A 5,240-nucleotide genomic window follows, 5' to 3' on the forward strand; every position below is an offset into this window, starting at 1 on the left:
TGTTTCTCTACCCTTTGATTTCCTGTAGATTGGCAGCCAGATCCAGAGGCTTGATTGGACTCAGATTCAGTTCCTTTGCCAGTACTATGGGTAACATAATACCTGTGTGATTTTTGCTCTTTTTATTATTTTAGCAGGTAGTGATGCTTAAGCAGTAGACCCATTTACTTACGTATTGGAGGTTTCAAAATTGTAATCTTTTATCATTTTGTCTTCATATTAGCTGGAATAATTTTCTTTATGTGTTTATTACCTTGATAAATTTTTTTTTAAAAAGGTAAAGCCTGCAGAATCTGAAGAAGGGTGCACAGCCAGTAAAATTGACCCATGAGGATTGAGGAAAAATTACAACATTGTCCTCTACAGTGCTCCCTTCTGAAGAGCTTTTCATCATCTGAGTGTTTGAGTCAAGAAAAAACTACAAAGCCTTTAACAAGAACATTAAAAACTGATCAGTAGAAAAAATGACCACTGACGCCCTAAATCTAGAACACAATTTATTGTGTGGTGATCTTTCCAACATCTATCCACCAGTGTGAGTTGTTAACATATCTATTATGAAAGATTTGAACCAAATATAAATATTCAAAATCATCTCCCAAGGATATGTATTAAAATTTTTTTTTCAATATACAATGTAGTTGATTTTCATGTCCCTTTACCAATTCCTCGTTTTCCCCCTTCCATCTCCCCTGCCATCAACATCATATCTGTTCACGTGTCTTAACAAGTTCAAGGAATTGTTGTGATTGTTGTGTCTTCTTCCCCCAATCCCCATTTATTTGTTTTTGTATTTATTTGTTTGTTTTTATTAGCTCCCACATATAAGTGAGAACATGTGGTATTTAGCTGGAATAATTGTTGTATAGAGACACTTCTTATCTACAGTGTGGCTAGCCAGTTCATAAAGAATAGCCAGTTCATACAGAATAGTTAAATGCTTTATTCTTTCCTTTAATTTACCTAGTTCTGAAGGAAGTGAATTGGGTTCCTTTTAATCCTCAGAAGTTGTCCAATTAATTGTTTTTTCTGTTAATGTTATTATAAACTCATGGATTTAAACATGTTTGGTGAGTTTTTACAGGCCAATATCCTTGATGAATATAGATACAAAAATCCTCAATAAAATACTAGCTAACAGAATACAGAAACACATACACAAAATTATACACCCCAAGTGGGATTCATCCCAGGGATGCAAGGTTGGTTCAACATATGCAAATCAATAACTGTGATACACCACATCAATAAAATCAAAGACAAAGACCATACGATCCTCTCTATAGATGCTGAAAAAGCATTTGACAAAATTCAACATTCCTTCATGATAAAGACTTTCTACAACTTAGGTATAGACAGAAAGTATCTCAACATAATTAAAGCCATATATGATAAACCCACTGTCAATATCATCCTGAATGGGGAAAAGCTGAAAGCTTTTCCCTCAAGAACAGGAACTAGACAAGGATGCCCACTTTCACCACTCCTATTCAACATAGTGTTGGAAGTAATAGCCAGAGCAATCAGAGAAGAGAAGGAAATAAAGGGCTCCCAGATTGGAAAAGATGAAGTCAAATTGTCCCTGTTTGCAGATGATATGATCCTATATATTGAACAATCTAAAGCCTCTACAAAAAAAACTCTTAGAGTTGATAAATGATTTCAGCAAAGTTGCAGGATAGAAAATCAACACACAAAAATCAGTAGCATTTCTATACTCCAACAATGAACATGCAGAAAAAGAAATCAAGAAAGCTAGCCCATTTACAATAACCACCGAAAAAATTAAATACTTAGGAATAAAGTTAACCAAGGATGTGAAAAATCTCTATGATGAGAACTATAAACCACTGTTGAGAGAAATTAAAGAGGACACAAGAAGATGGAAAGGTATCCCATGCTCTTGGATTGGAAGAATTAACATTGTGAAAATGTCCATACTACCCAAAGTGATCTACAGATTCAAAGCAATCCCCATCAAAATTCCAATGGCATTTTTCTCTGAAATGGGAAAACCTATTCTAACATTTATATGGAATAACAAAAGACTATGCATAGCCAAAGCAATCCTGAGCAAAAAATAATAATAATAATAATAAAGCTGGAGGCATAACACTACCTGACTTTAAATTATACTACAAAGCTATAATAACCAAAATGGCATGGTACTGGCATAGAAACAGACACACAGGTCAATGGAATAGAATAGAGTATCCAGAAATCAACACATACACCTACATCCATCTGATCTTTGACAAATGAACCAAGTCTACAACCGGGGAAGAGACTGTCTCTTCAGCAAATGGTGCTGGAAAAACTGGATATCCATATACAGGAGAATGAAACTAGACCGATACCTCTCACCATATACCAAAATCAACTCCAAATGGATTAAAGAATTAAATATACACCCTGAAATTAAAAAAAACTCCTAAAGAAAACATACGGGAAACACTCCAGGAAGTAGGTATGGGTACAGACTTCATGAATACAACCCCCAAATCACAGGCAACCAAAGGAAAAATAAACAAATGGAATTATGTCAAACTAAAAAGCTTCTGCACAGCAAAAGAAACAATTAACAGAGTGAAAAGACAATCAACAGAGTGGGAGAACATATTTGCAAAATATACATCAGACAAAGGATTAAAATGTAGAATATACAAGGAACTCAAACAACTTTAGAGCAAAAAAACAAGTAACCCAATTAAAAAATGGGCAAAGGAGCTAAATAGGCATTTCTCAAAGGAAGATATATGAATGGCCAACAGACACATGAAAAAATGCTCAACATCATTCAGCATTTGGGAAATGCAAATCAAAACCACTTTGAGATACCATCTCACTCCAGTTATGATATCTAATATCCAATAGACTGAGAATGATAAATGCTGATGAGGTTGCAGAGAAAAAGGAACTCTCCTGTACTGTTGGTGGGACTGAAAAATGTTGCAGCCTTTATGGAAAATGCTTTGGAGTTTCCTCAAACAATTACAGATAGATCTACCATATGACCCAGCTATTCTACTGCTGGGAGTATACCTAGAAGAATGGAAATCATGTCAAAGGGATACCTGTACTCCAATGTTGCAGCACTATTTACAATAGCCAAGAGTTGGAACCAGCCCAAATGTCCATCATCAGATTAATGGATAAGGAAACTGTGATATATCTACTCAATGGAATACTACTCTGCTATAAAAAAGAATGAAATACTACTATTTGCAGCAACATGGATGAACGTAGAAAAAATTATATTAAAAGAAACAATTCAGGCACAGAAAGAGAAATATCACATGTTCTCATTTATCGAAGCCAAAAATCTATCAATCAATAAATATACAAACAAATGGTGGGGGGGTAGGGGTGGGGAAGAAGACACACAATCACAATGATTCCTTGAACTTGTTAAGACAAGTGAATAGATATGATGTTGATGGGGGGGCGGAGGGAGAGGGAGTGGGAAAAGAGGAATTGGTAAAAGAACACAAAAATCAACTGCATTGTATATTGATGAATTTTAAAAATAAATAAATAAAAATAAATGCATTTGGTGAGTTTCAATCTATTGCAGTTTTTATTGAAGCTGATTTTGTCCCATTTTTAGCTAACCAGAGCCTCTTCTAGTTGGCTCCCAAATCTTTTTGACATTACTCTGGAGGTCTTTGATAGCTTCCTTGCTATCTGGTATGTCAAGATGTTCCAGGCACCTCTTGTACATATCCTTTCCCTGACTTGGAATTGGCCATTTATCCAGAAATCCCTGGTTCCCTTTAATGGGAAATGATATTTTGAAACTACAGTCGAGACCATAGGGATGTTCATTATTACTGTGTTGGTCATTGTTTCTAGTTTGTACTGATACTTCCAATTTATATTCAGGCTACAGGGTTTTTTGGTTTTTGTTTTTTAAGTTAACCTCTTCTATATTATATAAGGAGATACAGATGTATCTTCCACTCTGAGAGTCCTGGCTCTCAAGGACATGATAGAATTAGAATATCCCATAATTATCCATTTGCTTAGTCCCACATGTAATAGTCTCAGAATAGCAATACTAACGCTACCACCATCAGTTATGATTAAGTAAAAATATAATTTTAAGGTATTTTTATTTTGGGTATGCTATTTCCATTTTCCCCATTTTAATGGCTTTACTATGTCTAGATTGTCAGGTTATGTACACATTATATACTATAATCTGTCCCTTTTAACCCTCATTTAGTCTTAGTTATTCAATTAAATATATATACCAGGGTACTTCAAAAGTTCATGGAGAGATTTGTATTACTTTTTAATTTTATTTTTCCATGAACTTTTTGAAGTATCCTTGTATTTAATACCCACCATCAGTACTTATGTCAATGGTTCTTCAGTCATTTTGGTTACCTGAAGCTAGTGCAGTGGTATCCCATAAAATTTTCTGTGATGATGGAAATGTTCTGAACTTATACCATCCAATATGGTAGCCACCAGCCAGATGTACTCTTGAGCACTTGAAATGTAGCTAGTTTGACTGAAGAACTGAATTTTTAATTTTGCTTCATTTAATTCATTAAAATTAAAATCTAAATGGCCACACGTGGCTAGTGGCTACCATATTGGTCAGCTCTAGTAGATTTTTTTAGAAAGGGCTCATAGAAACAATATTCCTTGAGTTCTTGCATGCTGATAACAGTTTGCCTGCACTTTTTATATTTACAGGTCTGGTTTTTGTATATAAAAATCCTTGCTCACATTTTCTTTCTTTGAAAATCTTAAGTATGTTACTTCATTTTCTTCTGGCATAAAAAGTTGCTGTTGAAAAATCTGATGATAATATAATTTTTTCCCTTATAACATGTGTGCTATTTGGCTAAATGCCTAAAGATTTTTTTTTTCCTTAAAACTCAGTCATTTTACTGAAATATGTCTTAGTGCTTCAGTAGACATTTTCCACAGTCAACCACAGATGATAATTTTATTAACTGTGAATGTCACTGCATGCTATGTACTATGAAGTCTACCATTTTTCTTTCTTTCTCTCTGTCTCTCTCTCTCTCTCTCTTTTTTTTGTTGTTGTTTTGCAGCTGGCTGGTACAGGGATCAAGTCATGGATGCATCTCATTTTTCAGTAGCAAAGAGTTAAGCATTTTACTCCATCCCACAGGCATAACCAAATCAATTCGCAAATCTAATCTTTGAGATCTTTGAAATCTTTGAGGGTCTGTTACCTAGGACCACTCCTGATACCAATTTCT

The sequence above is a fragment of the Galeopterus variegatus genome, unplaced genomic scaffold (assembly GCF_000696425.1).
Source record: "Galeopterus variegatus unplaced genomic scaffold, G_variegatus-3.0.2 Scaffold5631, whole genome shotgun sequence".
NCBI classification, from domain to species: domain Eukaryota; kingdom Metazoa; phylum Chordata; class Mammalia; order Dermoptera; family Cynocephalidae; genus Galeopterus; species Galeopterus variegatus.